Source organism: Aotus nancymaae, unplaced genomic scaffold (assembly GCF_030222135.1).
Source record: "Aotus nancymaae isolate 86718 unplaced genomic scaffold, 86718_ANA_hifiasm-v0.15.2.pri h1tg000040l, whole genome shotgun sequence".
NCBI classification, from domain to species: Eukaryota; Metazoa; Chordata; class Mammalia; order Primates; family Aotidae; genus Aotus; species Aotus nancymaae.
In genome coordinates, this window is record NW_026988454.1 from 69,019,770 (window position 1) to 69,039,957 (window position 20,188).

Genomic DNA, 20,188 nt, shown 5'->3' on the forward strand with positions numbered 1-20,188 from the left:
TCTCAAAAAAAAAAAAAGGAAAGAAAGAAAAATAGAAAGAAAGAAAGAGAGAGAGAGGAAGGAAAGAAGGAAGGAAGGACAGACGGAGGGAGGGAGGGAGGGAGGGAAGGAAGGAAGGAAGGAAGGAAGGAAGGAAGGAAGGAAGGAAGGAAGGAAGGAAGGAAAGAAAGAAAAAGTCAAGTCTTCCCCAGATAATAGTGGGGAGTTATTGCCACACCAGGATTGATGGGCAAGGGGAGGAAACAAGTATTAGGCCCCAGGGAGTCACAGATAGCTTTAAAGAGAATTGTATCTACTGCCAGCCCATGGCTTGGCAGGGAAGGTGCTATGGAAACAAAACCCTGACCTCCCTCAACTTCTACCCTCTAATCTTTTGTCTATACCCATTGGTTGACTCAATCTCAGTTCAGAGGGCAAGAGATCCTAATAATGAAATTCAAAAATGTCAGCTTCTGGAGGCACAGAGCAGGGTTGATCTGGCAGATTAAATAAAGAATATTAAAAATAGAAGTTAATAATTCAGAATTAAGTAAATTTCTGAAGTAAACTTTTACTGTTTTAAATATGAAAACGTGTTTTTTTAAAGTAATTTTGATATCAATAAAGTTCATTCATTCACATATTCAGAAGAGCTTTAGTGAATACTATTATACGCTCTGTGCTAAGTGCTTAGTAAAATTACCCGATATGATTTGTCTCCTCAGGAGTTTTTATCGTTTTGTTTAAAATATAGATGTGAAAAATCAACTAATACAGCCATACTGTAAGAGAAAATTAAAAAGAAGAAAGAAGAAGAAACTAAAAGGTGGCTTCTAGGTCAAAATAAAACACATGCCAAATGTTAAGGAAGAACAGGAATTAGACAAGTAGACAATGCGAGAATAGGAGAAATGACCTTATAGGTAAAGTGAGTAGTGCAAAGATATGGGAGCTCAAGGAAGCTTCGTTTGGGAAACTGGAACTTTCTCCGTTTTGCTATAAGGAGGGAAAAACCTAGGGCCAACAAGTCTGGTCTAAATCATTAAGGCGCTTTATTTGATAAATTAGCAGTTGTCTTTTATCCTAAAATGGATGAGGAGCCAAGGAGGAATTTTAAGCAAGGGAAAGGCCTAAACAGTTTGGCATTCAAGAGAGATAACTGTTACATGTGTGTAGAGGAAATCAAATGGCTTGGAGATAATCGTTAGTGTAGAGGATGCATGGGAAGAGTATAAAACTAGAGAGCAATTAAGAGATTATTACAAAATCTGGAAGTGCCAAAGGCTTTATATTAGAGTTTACCAGAGAACTAGGACCAATAGGATGCATACATGAAGAGATTTATTAAAAGGAATTGGCTCACCTGATTACGGAGGCTGGTGTGTCTCAAGATCTGCAGTCTGCAACTGGTAGAACAAGAAGAGCTGATGATTTAGTTCCAGTCCAAGTCCAAAGCCCTCAGATTCAGAAGAATCAATGGTATAAGTTCCAGTCTGGCGACCTGGAGGCTAAAAACACAGGATGAGTAGATGTTCTTGTGCAAGTCTAAATCCTGGTGAAAAAACAATATCACAGCTAAGAAAGGCAGGAGGAATTCCCAGTTACTTGAAGGTGGGCAAGCTATTTTGTCCTGTTCAAGTTTCCTGCTGATTGAATGGATCTGCCCACATTAGGGAGGACAATCTCTTTTACTCAGTCTACCAACACAGATATTAATCTCATCCAGAAACACTCTCACAGACACACTCAGAACAACGTTTGAACAAATGTCTGCTCACCTCATGGCCCAATAAAGTTAACACATAAAATTAACAATCACATTCTTGATGGGAAGAGCACAATGAATATATGTAATAGAAATTGGAAATCAAATGGCTTGGAGATGATAGTTAAGCCTGATTCCACAGAGTCTGTCTTGCAGACCTGAGTAAAATGTGATCTTACCACTATGAGACCAACTGAAGGATTAGCAAATACAGGGGAGTTCAGGTTTAAAAAGATTGGGCAACGCCTGTGGGGTAAACCAGCACATGGGAGAGAAGGCTGCACTAAAGTGAAGATGAGCTTTATATGGTTATTATAAACATTAAAATGGGCAACTTTTATGTAATCATCTATTATTATAGTCAAATTATAACTACTCAATATGGGCCATATGATTAAATATAAGAGAACTGAGAGCACTAAAGTGATCTACTTTTTCCTTAGAAAAAGAATGGGTAAAAGCAATGGTCCACTTGTATGTGTAGATTCATTATATATTCAGGAGATTAATATATTTATATTGAATAATTTTATTCAATATTTCTATTATTTTTTTTAGATGTACTTCTTCCATTTTCTGTAACTTTTCATGCAGGTGTTTGTAAACAATAGTAACAATATTGTTTATTTTGAAGAAAATAATCAATTTAGATAAATAGCAACCTAATAGAGGGTGATTTAAAACCCCTTTATTAAATTACCTCTGTTACAAACTATGTGTTTGCAGATAGCATTTCCACTACTCTGGACCTGACTACATATAAAATATATTTTAACAAATAATAATTGTATTATTATTAACCATATATCATCATCACCTAGTTAATTTTTCTTATGTAGAGCTATCTATGTGTGAATATTTTCTATGTTAACATAACATGGTGAAATGGATAAGTTGAATATCATTTGTAACATTCAAAGGCAAATTAGTTGATATCAGTTGCTTCCTTAATACTTAATTGTAAGACATACTATAACTTTAAGGCAACACAGCCGTTTTCAATGTCGCCTCATTTTTCAGCATCCATTCAAGTTCATCCCCTCCGTAGAGGCTGCCCTGGTTCCTACAGAAGCTTCCAAACACTCTTGTTTCCAAACTCCTCTAAAGCATGCTCTGTACCAAAAATGTAACATTTTCACTAACTGTTTCATGTGTTTGTTTTAATTTTAACTGTAAAGCCAGATGGTAATCTCCTTGAGGTCAGTGACCTAATATCTCATTTTGAGCTTCTTAGCCCCTAGCACCAATATTGGTTATATATTTTTGTGGCCTACGTATTGGTAGATTTATTTATTTCTCCTGAGCTTTACTTAAAAAAAAACTGAAAGGAAATTAGCCTATATTTTATATAAGTTATTGCCAGATAATTTAAAAATGCAGCATAAAATTAGACCTTTTGAAGATATCACAATGTAATTCAAAAAAAGAAAACAGATAATCTTTACTCAATAACTTAAGACTTAGATCAAACATCACGTATGGCAAAATTCTAAAGAGAACTCATGACTTTTCACATCGAATTAAAATTGAAATACATTTTGTAACTCAAAGATATGTATGTAAAATAACTTAAAAGATAAGCTATATACATAAACCTAACTTCCTTATTAGAGAAAAGGTAAAAACATTATTTTCGACATGAAATAATAAACTCCCTTACCGCACCAAATTTTGTCCTCTTTTTAAAAAACATTTAAATGGGTTTTTGTACAACTCAAAACCACTTTTATTCTTTTGTAGTTTGTAGGATATTTCTGTGTTTATGTATTTTCATAGACATAGTCATCTATTGGTATTTGTGGAGGATTGGCTCCAGAAACCCTTGTGGATACAAAAATCCTCGGATACTCAAGTTCTTTATCTAAAATGGTGTCGGATTTGCATGTAACCTATGAAGATCCTCCTGTTTCTTTAAATCAACTCTAGATTACTTATGATACTTAACGCAATCAAATGCTATGTAAATAGTTGCTATGCTGTATTGTTTAAGGAATAATGACAAGAAAAAAGTCTGTATATGTTCAGTACAGACACAATCATTCTTTTTTTTCCCAAATATTTTTGATCCAGGATTGGTTGAATCCATGGACACACTGTACACAGATATGAAGAGACAATTGTATTTATGTTTAAATGTAAAGTATTTATGCCCTCCTAAATTCATTGCAAAGAAAAATTTTATGCATTAAATCCATTTTTTAATTTTTGTAAATAGTTACAACAACAACAACAACAACTGTTTGAAAGGACTTAGGTTAAGAATTAAAGAAGACTCCAGGTCCAGCAAACCAATGTAACTGTTTCCTGTTCTGCAAACTTCTCCAGCTCTACCAGGACTGATATTTTCCTTCTATAGATGTGAATATCCATCAATGACCTAAACCCTCATTTGGGTACCCCCAAATTCCACTAAAATTTATGAAAGCAATTATATTCTCATCTTATTGATATTTAAAGCATAATTTTAGTTTTAAAATGGCTAGAAATTTATCCTTAATTATTTCTAAAACATTTTATAACCTAGTCCCAGATAAAATTTTAGGGCAAGGAAGACTGCTGCTTACACCTAAACTGTTTTGTTGTTTTTGTTGATTATGAAAACATTATTTTCAAATAGGATACATGATGCATAACAAAATTTAAATACAAATATCTAGATATTTATTAGATACCATACTCCATTCTCACTAATTTTACTTGTTATTAATTATTAATTAATCCAACCCTTGCTGTCTTGCCAAAGTTCAACAGACAAAACTCAAGTTCACCTTCACTAGAAAGACCCCATTTATCTTTACCATTTTTCCTTCTTTTTTTCCCCCTTACCTACAGGAGTGATAGAGGAAAAAAATTTGAATCTCAGTATGATGCCGCTGGTATGTATAAAAAACCCTTGACAGTCATTTCCCCATCAGCAGTTTCCCTGCTGGCCGGCTTCTAAGTCTCTCCCAGTCCCCTTCTCCTCAGGTAGCTGGCTGCTAGATGTTTACTGATTAATTTGCATCAAATGTTCTCCTAGCAACCAACACTAGGATAGGATTGATACTTTTGTAAAAGACTGTTTTATATTAAAGAAGCTCAGACTTCCTAAAACACCACAAACATAAACTAATAACATTTAAGCACATGTATAATGTGATTCCTTCACATTTTTAAAACTAATTTCAGCCCAATTGCTTTTTATTGTTGTTTTTATTTGGGGAAAATCAGCAACTTTTTTTTCTATTTAAAAATTAGCATTTGTGAACAAATCCTTCTTTTTTTTTTTTTTTTGGGGGGGGTGGTAGACAGTCTCACTCGCTCTGCTGCCCAGGCTGGAGGCTGACACCTGAAGTGCAGTGACGCAATCTCAGTTTACTGTCCTTTACTACAACCTCCGCTTTCTGAGCTCAAGTTATTCTCCTGCCTCAGCTTCCCAGGTAGCTGAGATTACAGGTGCCCTCCATTATGACCAGCTACTTTTTGTATTTTTAGTAGAGACAGGGTTTTCCCATATTGGGAAGGCTGGTCTCAAACTCCTAACCTCAGGTGATCCACCACCTCAGCCTCCCAAAGTTCTGGGGTTACAGGCATGAGCCATCATGCCTGGCCCACATCCCTGATTAAAACATAAGTAATCTTAACAATGCAGAAATATATACTATATTCTTTAAATAAAGCCACAAAAAATTCATGTCATTTTGTAATCATTAGTGTAAGACGTTTAAATGAAAACAAATAATTCTAGTTTTAATGGCCAGCTGTATAAAGAACACAGTAAATTTTCCCATAAAACAGGATTAATTTTATTTTTTGAATAAAAATAACATGTAACACAAAAGTTTTCATTAAGATTTACTCTAACTGAAAAGTTAATACACTCATTTTCCTTACTTCTCAAAAAGTGTCAGTGTCACCATTTATATATAAACTTCAACAACAATTTATAATATCAAATTATTACTTAATGGAAAGAAAAGCCATAAGAGAAAATATAACATGTGTAATAAATCATTCAGAGTAACATTAAATACACTACCAACAGGACATGATATCTTAACTGGCCTTTGAAATAAGAGGAGGAAATATTTTATTATGCCCCACTAAGATTTTAATTTAGCAGAGAACAATACAAGAGTAGAAAGTATCATATTTTAGAATGATTAATAACAGTTTCAGATTTTAAAGTTATTAAGTTTAAAAGTAGTAATCTCAAGGCTGTAAAACATTTATAACTTCAAAAAATCTAAGATTCAAAAATAAAAACCTATAGTTTAATCATCTGGTGAAGATAATAGAATATTTTTTCTAGAGATAAGAATAAAGCAGCAAATTCTTCATAGGAAAATGCATTACAAATTCATCTATGATGGTGATTACCCCTAGAATAATAGAAGAGTGATATTTACGTGAATTTCCTTTTCCACTAATAGTTTATTGTTTTCTATATAAGCGTTTCTTAAATCTTACATGTGCTTTTAAGAAATCTGAAATATAAATAATAAACACTTCAAGTTTCAAGACTTTTTAGTTTGGTAGTATATTAAAAATCTAATTCGAATTTTAGAAATAGCATCTATAGATATTGTAACTTCTTTTTAGCACCTTATTAAATGATTGCAAAGCATATGATCTGCTAGGGTTAGAGACATGGGAACCCATATTTGTTGAAGACCTACTCTATACTAGGTACACTGTCAGATTTTTAAATAAACTGTCTCACATAATCATTTCTAAAACAGTTAATACATATATTATCCTCAAATTATAGATCCTATCTGAGATTCAGAAATTTTAAATTGCTTCCAAAGACCACAAAACAAAGCAAAGCCCAAGCTGAAAATCATGACCATGGAATGCCAAATCTGATTCCTTTCACTATATAAACAACTTTCCATAATTACAGAAGCAAAACCATGCTCCAATACCCAAGTACTTTAGTAATTGATACCCAAGTTTCACAAAGTACTCAGCCAGACTTGGCCTAGACTTTAAAATTACCACTTTCTGTGTCAGTTTGCTGAGAATGATGGGGAGGGATAACATGGTGAGAAATGCCAGATACAGGTGATGGGGAGGAAAGCAGCAAACCACATTGCTATGTATGTACCTATGCAACAATCTTGCATGTTCTTCACATATATCCCAAAACCTAAAATGCAACTTTATACACACGCACACACACACACACACACACACACATATATATATATATATAATTACCACTTTCTGTTTTCCCTTATGGCCTATCAAAATCCCCACCATTTTCAAGTAGCAGTGATAAACAATTAAACTAACCTGCATAAAAATATGAGATTAAGCAACAAGTTTTAAATGTTTACCTTCAGGTAGAGAATGAAATGAAATTTGAGTGGAGACAGTGAGTTTTTGTGTGTTTGTGTGTGTGTAAATGATTATGTCTGGCTAATTCATACATACAGTCACACACACACACATACACACCTCACACTCTCAAGAATACCTTTCTCCTCCATCTTTGCATAGCCCAATGTCAGAAATACTCTTTGCTAATGAGATTTGAAGAATAGATGTCCCTGATCCATTTGCTGACCTATCAAAGGGTTCCAGATCAATCCTTTGTGTTGAGCCATTGACCATTGTTAAAACCATGGCTATACTGATAATGAATGAAAAAATATAGAAAAAGAATAACCTGTTGTTATCGGCTGAATTTTGATCTCTCCTGAGTAGCACCAAGCAAGAGATTCAGACAGCAAGATTTTGGAAAATGTATTATTACAAATACATGTGTTCAATGATGTCACCCACATTTTGAAGAGTACATCATTAAGAAATATGAGCTAAGTGTCTACTTTCAAAACGCTGGCAGAAAAATAATGGCTTAAACTGCTATAAGAGGATGCAAAAGTAAAGGACAAAATTATTTTTGTATATGCTCTCTGTTTGAAAAATGAAAGGCAAACTTGAGAGCTAATGCTTTATAGAGTTCAATATGATGACCTTACTAAAGGTGGAAGAGGGAAATGACATCTAGAGGGAATAGTAAAAGAAGTGACCAATAATAAATACTAAAATAAATTCTGGAAAATATGCTGCAGTACCAACAACTTGAAAACACTTAAGGATTCGACAGAGAAAAATAAGTAGGGTATTGCCTTAGTCGTTTATGAACATGCAAAATAGAAAAATCAAAAATAGCTCTTTGCAGTGGCCTGAAGTGGTAGGGAACCAGTGGGTTAGAAAAAGTAAATCATGTTTTAAACAAGATATATCCTGCCACTGTCCTCAACCCATAAACACAGCAGTATATCAGTTTTATCAGATATTATATAGACTGTTAAGCAAATTATATCTCATAAATCATTAAAAATATTTTTACATTAAAATTCCAATACACTGTCTATACCCAGAGCAGCTATTGCTTACAAGTGATAGTGGCGGATAAAGTAGCCCTACTTGTGTAATGCCACACAAGGCATTCTTGCTGAAAAATATTCTTAGGCACGAATAACCTTAAGAGGGATTAGATCCAGCTCAGTGCAGCACTCCATTCCATCTCCTACATCATCCTCAGTTTACTACCCCAGCTCCTGCCATCACCCTTGATATCTTCAGCTCATTTGAACAACTCTTCCAACAACCCAAATGTATGACCCTTGACAACTTATTATCCCACTATATCTACCCTTATGATAATGTTGAGCAAACTCATAATCATCATCACACCCAGGGTCTGGCAATGGCCCTATCTGAAGTATCAAATTCCAAAATCCCACCCTGATTACATTTCTGCATCATATTCACTCTTCCTCTGGATCATTTCAGCTATATCTGGGCTTCACCTCATTAAGGTTTCTAGTTCCAGACTACCATCCCTTTCTCCCAATACATTAGCTTCCTCTTGAACTCGCTACTCCATATAACTGGTTGAGACCTCAGGGTATTCCAGTTCAATTACTTCTGTTCCTCCAGCCCAGACTCTGCACACAAGGAATTCAACCAACCCAAAACTTTTGTTGTTTTCATATCTGGCTTACTTGTGTGATACAGCACTTTGACAATAGTATTTACTAACTTCAGCCTGGCTCAAGTGACACTGACCTTCCATTGTCAGTCAGTGGTCAGCTGTCAAAACAGTGATCTCCTATTCCTGAATGGCTACTCAAAATATTCCCATCACCCTCAAAAGCTTTACCTAGTGGTGTGCTAGTAAATGTTCAATCAATAGCCCTTTGAAAAACCACACCAACAAAAAGGCCCTAATTTGTAGCATTTGCTGATTTTCAAACTGTAAATGCTTCCAACCATGGCTGGCCCAAACTACTAATGTGAAATCACTGAATGCAGAGTGGGGAAGCAAGGTACAGTAAGTAGCATACCTTCATAAGGCCTTTCCACCAAATACAATCTGGTATCTGTTCTCAGACACAATAGACATAAATAATCTCGAGAGTATAATTAACAGTGAAAGGTTGTAAAATAATTAGGAAACCACGACTGTTGAGTATTTATTACCTTCACTTTAATATGATTTAACTATAAATTCATGTAATTTACATTTTAATAATAACCGTGTTTAACAACTAGCTCTCAAAATTCCTGAAAACTCAACGATTAGCTCCTGTAAGCTTCAGCATGTCACTGCCCTTGCTCCACTGGGAACTTTTGTTTCCCTCAGTGGACGATCCTGCCTCATACTTGACTGAAACACATTCAGGATCGCCCATTAATGAAATTAAAAACATCCTTTCACCACTGACCCTGTGTCTACATCAGATGAGTAATCTGACATTTTTATACCTGGATTTAATTTTTATCAGAAATTCCATTAAAAAGAGTCCATATAACAGTAGTAGTCTCTATATCCTCACCTCATTCCTTGCTTTTTCTCTGAAATTTTATTACATCACCATGGGAAAAAGCACTAAATTGCATCTGAAATGCAAGGATTTTTTTCTTTCAGTTTTCCGATTGCTTTTTTTAAACACTTCTTGCAGCATTTGGCTCTATTTCATCTTCTTTCTATCTTAAATGGTCTTTCTTCCTGACTACTGTTTGGCCTTAGGCATTCTGTGAACCATGAGAGACTGGGCATAGTACCCTTCATGAGCATCCCTGCAAGAACCAGCTAGCTGATCAAACTGGCCTCCCTGCAGCTGAAGGGTGCTGGCCAGGTAAACAAAGTATTTGCTGCAGCTGAGTCTGGGAGACTCATAGTCTTTCTAGATGTAATGGGTATAGAAGCCCTTTCCTGTTTTCTTGAGAAGAGATGATGACTTAGTAAAACAATTGGCTCCTGGGCCTCTCATCACTTATGGGATTGCTGCTGCTACTTGCATCACAGAAGCTGGACCTGAGCCCCAGTGCCCAGACAAAGAAAGAACACATATAAGGGGACCCAGCAAAATGGGGAATATATTCAGAACACTTAGAACAGGTGTTTCATACTGAAATAGAACTGAGGTGGAGGTGAAAACACAGCTAGAATAAAATTAAGATATACACATACACACAGACACTCAGGGCAATACATGTTTTCAAAACATTTGTAATCTGGCATCAGCTCATTAGCTCAGTTATCATTCTCTAAACCCAACCCAGTATATATCTCAGGAGGCACAGGAAGGGTGGTACATCCCGGAACCCAGTGTGAAAACTGTGAGAAATGCTGCAGGAGATAAAAAGTGGTTAGGATCTTGGATGAGTAACTTCAGATAAGAAAGTACCATATAGCACAGGCTTATATGAATGGCAAGAACCAGAAAGATAACATTGAATGCTTGCAAAAACTAGAGAGTAGGATAATAAGTGCTAGTAGGAGAGCAAATGCTGATTTATAGAGCAAATCTAGCAGTCTGTAATGAAATATTTGCATATCCTATGACTCACCAATCCTGCTTCAAAGTATATCAGAGCCTCAGGATATAACTGTCCAGTTTATGTGCTGGGCAACTCCAGGGGTTTTCTTTCACACAGGGTACTGCAAATATATATATACTACATATGAAATTACTTGTGCTTTATAGATACACAAAGTTCAAACAAATGTTGAGTTGCTAAATGTATAGCTAATTGAAAATAGGATGAATGTGTTAAAAACTGATATTACTTAATACATATAATTAAATAGGTGGCTATATTTCTTAAAAAAGGGTAAAATATTAGAAGTTCTTTATGTCTAACCTATGTTTTTAATAAAAGTCATCTATTATGATTAGAAATACTTTTAAATGTATGGAGGCAAAAACAATCAGTTTTATCATACATAAAATCATGTGCTTTCCTATCTTGTTTCTTAAGTAATTTTATCTTGACCTGTCAGAATTTTTCTCCTGACCTCTCATAATTCAATGTCCTCAATCCAGAGAAACGGCTGTTTCCATCTGTTCCACTTAGAATAATCAATACTTAGTTAAGTTCATGCATAATAATGAATATGTATATCCCAGAACGAGCTTTGCCAAATTTTGGTTATAATTTTATCCAAGATCAGGACCTTGACAGAAGGGTATCTGCATTTTCATTTTATTTTACAAGGGATATGGGAATGCTGACTATCTACTTTCTACTTTTTCCCCATATTATTGCTTTGTAAAGGGAAGCATTCTGCCACAGTGAAATAGACATGTGTTTCAGAAAATTCTCCCTTTAGGCCCAAATATGGGCTAACTTCAGTAAGTGAAAGTGGCATAGTTTACAGAATTGGTTTCTCACTAAGTATTTAGTTGAATCAGCTTTTTAGCTGCTTTCAGATTTTTAAGAGAAGCAAAAGAAAAAGCATTCTTTCAGCATCAAGAAAACACTTTACCACAGATAATTGTCTCATTTAATTTGCATTCCAATGCATACCAAACTGAAAAATAACAATACTCAGGAGTCCAATCCGAGGAAAGACTTCCTAGCAAGTAATAAAGTGATAAGAGAAATGAAATGGGAGAGGAAAAAGGGCTGGGAGGAGTGACTCAGTGAAGTTGATGGGTTGGTTGCAAATTCCCAAGTTCAAGTTATCAACCTTTCTTCCTGCTTTACTACTAGCTCCTCTTCCACCAGGGAAAAATAATACAGACAGCCTAAGATATCAGCCTACAAACCTCATTATTGATGGCGTCAGGTGGTAGATCAATGTTGGAGGAAAATCAATAGTAAAAATATTTTTCAGTGGTGCATACAGATGAAGAGTCTCAGCAGCATTTCTTGATGGAAACCACAAAACTTTGCATATCCCCAAGAGTCATTGTTTCATAGGAAGCAAGACTTTACCTGGTGTTTTAGAGCTAAGAATTTGCCCCTATATGTTTTCCTGTGTTGTAGAATCTGAAGCTGTTTGCTATAAAACAGCAAGGCAGAACGAAGGAAGGAAGGAAGGAAGGGAGGGAGGGAAGGAGGGAGAGAGAGAGGAAGGGAGGAAGGGAGGGAGAGAGGGAAGGGAAAGAGAAGGGATGGAAGACAGATGGAGATACCACTAGAAATAAAATATAATTTCTCAAATCGTGGTTTGTTTCATAGATATTTATTACATATATGTCCATTTAATAAATTTAAAGACTGGAAACCTTAAGAGTTAGAAAGCATGCCTAAATTGAAAAGAGTATATCAATTTTTCATTGGAAGAGAGTATGTAAAAATAGTTTTCCTTGCATGGAAAGATGACACTCTATAAGAAATTCCGTGTGAAGGGATGCTTATTTAAAATGGGAGAATAATAGGGAAACAATTCTAAAGAATCACCCTGATTTACAGCCTTTAGTTCCAAAATAGCCTCACACTACGTGTCAGTCTTCTTTCTAAGTCATCAATCAGATCAGATCACAGTACTCTTCTGCCCTAAAGCTTGCAGATATTCTGAAGAAGTGCCCAGACAAGATTATTGCTGGGTGTAGTGGGGGATAAGTGGAAGACAGGTTAACTTTGAAGGGAAAGCAGCAATTTTGGATATAATAGCCAAATAAGACATTGGTTAAAAGATGACATATAAATCAAACGTGAAGGAGAAAAGAATAAACGTGGATATCTCGTAAGAATAGCAGTGCAAAGGCCCTGAGGTAAGAGTGTGTGGCTATTGAAATATAACTTTAGGTCTTCACTTGTGACAGATAATTTCCAAAGTTCTAAAAGGAGCTCTAATAATCTTGTCTATGTAATTGTGAAGTAGTTTCCTAAAAGGGGCCTCTCAAAATTGTATAAGCTTCAGGAGCCATAAAACGTGGACCTGCCCTTGTGTGTCAGTTACCCAGTTGAGATCCACAGAAATGAAAATGCTCCTTACTAAATAGAAGAAAACCTGTTATTCTATCAGAATTGCAACCCATCATGAGAGAAAAACCTATCTTCTTGAAATGAGTTATATGACTTTCACCAACAGGAATTAGAGAACATCATTTCAAGGGGAAAAAGTACAGAAATCCTAATAAGTCTTCATTTATTTTCTCAGAGGAAATGAAGTATAATTTACCAGGTATTACTGTGATTTGTAAACTTTATAACTTAGCCGTTGTGATTTTTCCACACACTGATTAGTAGTCTAACATTCAAGTTTAAGGCTATGAATAGGGGGAAACCAGGAAGCTTATGTCCTCCATGAAATAATCTTGAGTGAACAGGACTAGAAGAGACTGGTGGTAGAAACTTAAAATAAGCTGATAAAGTCCAGCGTCCTGTAGGAAAGACAGTAGCAAGGGCAGAGACAGCAACATCAAAGGGCTAAAAACCTGATAACCAACAGTCATAATTTCTCTAACAAACATCTCACACTCAAGAGAACCCATCAGGATATTTCACTGGCTGATACTCAGAAATCCTCCTAGAACGTTTCCTCATATTGCTTCTCCTACCACTAATATTGTGCTTCAAGCCATTATCACTTCTTGCCTGATTTTTTCAGCAGTGTCCAAACTATCCACCCTAATTCTGGACCTTCACCTTCCCTATGACCCACTTACTCTCTACAGTCAGAGTGATCTTTTAAATAGAAGACAGATCATGTAATTATTTGTTTAGACTGAAATCAAGTCCACAAGGTCCATTGTGATCTTTATTTCCAACCCCACTCCTCTTTCTGCTTTACTTTTTACTTATTTATTTCTTACTCTGCCCCAGCCATACCGGCTGCCTTGCTTTTCTTCTACTATAGCAAGCACACTCTTATCTTGGGGTTTTGCACTTGCCATTCCTACCAAATACTCACATGATATTCCTTCCTCTTTCAAATTTGGCTCACATATTACCTTTTAACTAATTCCCTCTTTGGCCATCATATCTTAAACTGCAGCTTTTCTTTCAACATTCCCTATCTCTGGTCCCAGTTTATTTTTCATATTAGATGTATTATCATCTATAATTTTATATTTGCTTATTGTCTGCTATTCCACACTAAAATGTAAGGTCTGTGAGGGCAAGACATTTTATCTTTTACCTACTGCTCTATTCCTAGTGCCTAGAATGGGACTAGCATTTAGTAACTATTTAATAAACATCTGTTGAACGAACAAATAAGTTAATGAATGACAGCAGTAGAATGATACACATGGGACTCTGAATTAGCTCACTAATGTATTCAGTATAAGCATAAACTCTTTGGCAAGACATTAAGAGTTCTTTATAACATGTCCTCAACTGACTTTTCAGTCTCAATGCTTCCCATTCCTCCTGTATACTCTGCCATCCAGTCAGGAAAACGCTATATATCCATTGCTTCCTTAATACATCAGGTACTTTCATGCCTTAATCTCTTGCTCACATCGTGCTTTCTGCCTGGAATGTCTCTTTTTATCTTCTCAGTCTATCCCCAGCCAACCTCTGCATATCTCTAGAGACCAAATTCCAGTGTCTTTTTCCCTCTGTGAAGTCATCTGTGACTCTTCTAGACAGAATTAATTAATCCCTGCTCAATGCTCCTGGAGTAGATTTTACATGTATCTTTTTAAACGATCAAATTATATCTCAGTTATTTATACCCCAACATGAAATACAGTGTCTCCTGCATAATAAATATTGTTGAATAAATCAATATCTAAGAGTTTAATCTTTCTAGACCCAAGACACAGGAACATTTAGTGTTTTACCACTGATTTCTTACCAATGACAGTATTACCATATTATTGCTGTCAATGATAATTAGCATCCATTAAGGGCTCATTACATGTCATACACTGTTTCAAACACTTTACAAATATGATTTCATATCATGATCAAAAGGGATTTCTTTATAAATACCAGTCATCGCAGATGATGTTAGAGTTGAGGAAACTGAGTTGTAAAAAAGTTAATAAAGGTACGTTTCCTGATAATGTGCTCTTTGACCATTAAGCTGCAGAATCTCCCAGAAGAGTGGTTTAAGGAGAAAGCATGTCCCAAACAAGATGCTATCCAAATATACATCTTTCACTTTCTGAGTATAATTCGTTGAACAAATTGATAGTGGCAGAGGCAGATAAATTTTTAGGAAGACAGGGGTGGGTCCCCAGACCTGACAAATTAAAGCCTGAAAACCAAGCTGCCGGTTCCTGGCAAAATCCCCTACTGGAATGAGAACTTCCTCAGTGCCTTTTAACCCACTGAATGGTGCTTTTTTCAGGCTGCCCATGGACCAATAGGCATGCACTCCCCATAAGAGCCCATGAAAACCTCAAGCAGTCACAGGTTAGAAATACCTGGCTCTGGGTAGGGGCTACCCACTTTGGGTCCTCTCTTCACTGAGACCTGTATACTCTCTGGTCCAGCTGCAGCCTTGCATGTAGCCAGCGCCTATGCTGGAGCCTGAAGCTTCCCAACCAACCACAGTAGCAGGTGCACTTGGGTGCCCTTGGTGGGCCTAAGATTCACGCAGCACTGCTAGCCAAGCACAGTCAGCTGGCCAAGTGGACGGAGCAAGTACAGCCACAAGCCCTGAGCCCAGCAAAGCCCAGGCAGGAGTGCCACTAGGCAAGGAAATTTCTGGCTGGTGAAACAGCACCGGAGAGAATCCTCTGTCAAAATCTTTAGGAGGTGTATAAACCTCAATGGATTAAAGGATATTAAACTAGAAGGTGACCTATTGAAAATATTTAAATAACCTAAAATAAGTATAAATTTAGAAAGTGGAATTTACCAATACCGCATATTTCAACAAATTATAAAAGAATGACAAAAAGTGTTATCCTGCTAGTAGAAAATTTCACACAAGAGGGATTCCCACCCTACCCTGACACACACATGCAAAGAATTCACTCCAAAGAGAGAGTGAGAATTTTATCAGTATACCTATTCAAGCTTCCTGCTAGTCATCATCAACTTAACTGCCTCATTGATCTCAAATCAGCTTTTGAGGGATATAGTAGAAAAAATTCCAGAAAGAAACCAGCATACGGAACAGGGTGATGTGCTTTAAGGACTATTAAGGGAGTTGTAGGGTGAAAGAGGAACATTATTGCTTATGTTTAACAGTTGAAAAACACTCTTCAATTTTAACTCCATTTTTAGAGGCAACAAAACTACATTATAAATTACCTGGGGATTTTGATTTCTGGTTCGGCAAGTTAGGAGCTTGGAAGTTGTTACTTTGTCCTATCAACAAGTAAAAAGCCCAACAAACTGACAACTGAACAAACTGAAAAATAAATAGCTCTTGCATCTATCAGAGAACTGAGGGTATAGGGCAGATCACTGCCTCCCAAATTGGAGAGACAGATAGGTGAATTCAGAGAATCATAACATAGCAAAGTAGAAGACTGCAAGTAGAAAACTCCCCAGGAACCAGTGCCAGGATAGAAAAACCTAACCTATAATTGATGAATTACTTGAGGCTTAGTGTGGACAAGCTTGAGAGTTAATGACTCCAGGAAGATGTAGTCACAGAGGAGTCCCCATAGTTTTGTGAGTTTTACCTCCAGGAGTTGGGCCACGTTTTCATGGTAAATATTGGACAAAAATCCCTATGGCTTCTGGCAGAGGTAGGAGAAAAGTAATCCTTTTGAAATATACCACAGCATTCCGTTCTTCCTAATAAATCCTTACCTTAGAAGAAATGATTTTACCAGAGCTTAAACTATTGTTTTTCTCAGAGCTCAATCAATCCAGGGAAGCGAAATATCCAACTCTACCCACTGCAGTCGTTCTATCCCATTTAAGGCTGAGAAGCACTTGTGAAGTTCATAGTCCAGACATGCTAAAAACTACGCTCTGACCAAAGGACTATAGAACACTTCCTCTCTCCCATAACTTACCACACTACTAAATGCTATGTACTGAAGTTTATTTTACCCAATACATCATGTCTAGCTATTGAGAAAAAATTACAAGGCATGTCAAAAGGCAGTAAACAAGCCTTGAAGAGACAGAGCAAGTACCAGAACCTCACTCAGATATGGCAGAGATATTGGAATATCAAACGGAAATTTAAAGCTACTATCACCAATATGTTAAGGGCTCCTGGATAAAGAAGACAGCTTGCAAGAACAGATGTTCAATGTAATCAGAAAAGTGGAACTTCTATGAAAGAATGGGGAAAAAGATATGCTGGAGATTAAAAATAATGTAATGGAAATAATGAATGTCTTTGATGCGCTTATTTGTAGAATGGCTATGGCTGAGAAAAGAATCTCTGAACTTGAGAATATTTCAATTAAAGTGTCCAAAACTAAAAAGCAAAGAACAAAAAGAGAAGAAAATCCAGAAAATAATATTTCAGAACTATGGGGCAACTACAAAGATAAGAATGATATCCAACTTCTCAGAAACTGTGCAAACAAAAGAGTGGAATGGGATATTGAAAGCATTGAGAGAGGAAAACCACCAATCTAGAATTCTGTACCCTGCACAATGATCCTTCAAAGGTCAGGAAGAAATAAAGATTCTTAGACAAACAAAAATTGAGGGAATGTGTGGACAGTAGACATATCTTGTAAGAAGTATTAAAAGGCTTCAGAGAGAAGGGAAATGATATAGCTCAGAAACTCAAATCAACATAAAGAAATGTAGAGCTTCAGAGAAGGAATAAGTGAAAGTAAAACAATTTTTTTTTTATTTTTTACTTCTTTTTATTTTATTTATTTATTTTTTTGAGACAGGGTCTTGCTCTGTCATTCAGGCTGGAGTGCAGAGGTGTGATCACAGCTCATTGCAGCCTCGACCTCCTCAGACCAAGTGATCCTCCCATCTCAGCCTCCCAAGTAGCTGGGACAACAGACAAACACCACCATCCCTGACTAATTTTTAAATTGTTTGTACAGATGGAGTCTCTCTATGTTGCCAGGGCTGGTCTCAAACTCCTGGGCTCAAGGTATCCTCCTGCCTCAGTCTCCCAAAATGCTGGGATTATAGGTATGAGCCACCATACCTGGCCTTCTTATTCTATAATTGATCTAACAGATAAGAGTTTGTTCAAAATAGTAATAAGATATTTTATTATATATGCTTATGAGTTATGTGTGCACACACACACACATATACTTATGTATAAATGAAATGAGACAACAATGACATATAAGATGGGAAGAAGAAAATGATATTATTTTGTTATTAGAAGGTACTTGTGTGATCCTTGAGGTGGTCTAGTGCTATTTGAACATAAACTTTGATTAGTGATAAATATATATTTCAAACTCTAGGAAATCAACAAAAAGTTTTAAAAGAGGTAGAAATGATGTGCTAAAAAAAGGAGAGAAAATTGGATTATATAAAACATTTAAATACAATCAAAAAAGGTAGAAAAAAAGAGTAGATGAAAAATTGGAGGAGAGAGATCCAAGATGGCTGATCACTAGCAGCTTAGGCACCTAGCTCCCAGTGAAAGCACAGAGAACGAGAGGACGCCACACTTTCAGACGAATATTTGTTGCTCACGGACCAGGAGATTCCGAGCAGAGGAGCCCCACGTGTTGCCAGGACGACTCTTGTGGCCGGCGCAGTGGTTTTGCTGGTGCCTTAGCGCGCCAGTTTTTGGTGCAGAGTCCAGAGATTCCCAGGCAGAAAAGCACCATCAATCTTAACACCGCTGTTTTGGCCGGTGCAGTGGATTGCTCAGATTTCAGCGCTGGGAATCAACAAGTTGGACGTCTGCTCAGAGACCTAGTTAGAAAGTCGGTAATTACAAAGACGACAGACGGATAAATATATAATGAAGGGAAGAAATCAGCGTAAAAAGGCAGAGAATACTCAAAATCAGAATGCCTCTCCCTCTACAGGGGATCGCAATTCCTCATCAGTAACGGAACAAGGCTTAATAGATTACGAGTGTGTTCCAATAACAGAAGCAGGTTTCAAAATGTGGGTGATAAGAAACTTCTGTGAATTAAAAGAACTTGTTCTAACCCAATGCAAAGAAACTAAGAACCTTGAAAAAAGGTTTGACGAAATGTTAACAAGAATGGACAATTTAGAGAGGAATATAAGTGAATTGATGGAGCTGAAAAACACAACACGAAAACTTCGCAAAGCATGCACAAGTTTAAACAGTCGAATTGATCAAGTAGAAGAAAGGATATCAGAAGTCGAGAACCAGCTCAGTGAAATGAAACGAGAAGACAAGATTGGAGAAAAAAGGATGAAAAGGAATGAGCAAAGTCTCCAGGAAATATGGGACTATGTGAAAAGACCTAATTTACGTTTGATAGGTGTACCTGAATGTGATGAAGAGAATGAATCCAAGTTGGAAAATACTCTTCAGGATATCATTCAGGAAAACTTTCCCAACCTGGCAAGGCAGGGTAATATTCAACTCCAGGTAATACAGAGAACACCACAAAGATATTCTTCAAGAAGACCAACCCCAAGGCACATAATTGCCAGATTTATTAGGGTTGAAATGAAGGAGAAAATACTAAGGGCAGCCAAAGAGAAAGGTCAGGTTACCCATAAAGGGAAACCTATCAGACTTACAGCAGATCTCTCAGCAGAAACCCTACAAGCCAGAAAAGAGTGGGGACCAATATTTAACATCCTTAAAGAAAAGAACTTTCAACCCAGAATTTCCTATCCAGCCAAACTAAGCTTTATAATCGAAGGAAAAATTAAATCCTTTGCGAACAAACAAGTACTTAGAGAGTTCACCACCACCAGGCCTGCTTTACAAGAGCTTCTGAAAGAAGCACTATACATATAAAGGAACAACCAACATCAGCCTTTCCAAAAATATATCAAAAAGAAAAGAACATTAACACAACGAAAAATTTACACTAACTAATGGGCAAAACAGCCAGCTAGCATCAAATGCTAGCATTAAAGTTATATATATTCTAATCGGATAAGAGGCCAAAACCCATTGGTATGCTGCATCCAGACCCATCTCACATGCAACGATGCACAAAGACTCAAAACAAAGAGAAGGAGGAAGATTTATCAACCAATCAGAGAGTAAAAATAAACAAATAAATAAAGAGCAGGAGATGCAATTCTCGCCTCTGATAGAGTAGACTTTGAAGCAACAGAGAGCAGGGGAGGCAAAGAAGGACATTACATAGTGGTGGAGGGATCAGTGTAACAAGAAGAGCTAATGATTTTTATAGATCA

General features: G+C 36.5%; 1 long non-coding RNA gene across 3 annotated transcripts in view; it reads right to left on the bottom strand.

Moving 5' to 3' along the window:
• Nucleotides 1–20,188, bottom strand: part of LOC105711428 (uncharacterized) — a 643,388-nt gene that overhangs the window by 474,627 nt on the left and 148,573 nt on the right. For all 3 annotated transcript variants that reach the window (XR_010336557.1, XR_010336556.1, XR_001106003.2), the window contains one exon: nt 1,343–1,487. This is a non-coding gene — a long non-coding RNA (uncharacterized LOC105711428). The remainder of the gene's footprint in view (nt 1–1,342; nt 1,488–20,188) is intronic.